Source organism: Trachymyrmex cornetzi, unplaced genomic scaffold (genome assembly GCF_001594075.2).
Source record: "Trachymyrmex cornetzi isolate Tcor2-1 unplaced genomic scaffold, Tcor1.1 scaffold159, whole genome shotgun sequence".
Lineage (NCBI taxonomy): Eukaryota > Metazoa > Arthropoda > Insecta > Hymenoptera > Formicidae > Trachymyrmex > Trachymyrmex cornetzi.
The window spans coordinates 282,163-282,816 of NW_017296190.1; positions in this window are offsets into that span (position 1 = coordinate 282,163).

Sequence of the window (654 nt, forward strand, 5' to 3'; positions counted from 1 at the left end):
ATATGGTTCAGAGTAGAAATTTAAAGGGAAGTATTACGTGTATTGTCCATTTGGTGAAATGTTGTGTGAGAGATTGGTCTAATTTTTGTGATAAAGTGATAAAGTGAACAAAAGTGATACAGAAAACCGAGCAAGAAAGATATATTTCTTTTTATTTATTGTATTTTAAACTTATTTTTTGGACATATATATATATATAAATTTCTTTTATATAAGTTTTCTCATAATATTTTCATAGATATATAATTACATAATATTTTTTTATACAAACTCAGATAGCCAGACGTGTCGGAAGCACGCACTGTAAATGTATGCTACATATCATGTTGACAAAAATCGGGCAGCAATCGGGCACGATCTGTCTTTTCAACTAGCGTGAACAAAAATACAACAAAAATTCTAAAGACACTGCATCACAACATGCTTTAAAAAATGCTAGAAAAATTGAGCAAAATATATTCGGCATAAATAGAACAAAATTCATACATTATATGTTGGCACAATATATAAAAAAAAAATAAACCAAAAAGCTAGATTTGACATGATGTCATATTAAATATGATTAACTCTAATGATATGTATCATGTGTATAAAAGATTTTTCTATGGAATTTTAAAATTATATACAAATTTACCTTTTTAAAAAAAAGGTAAA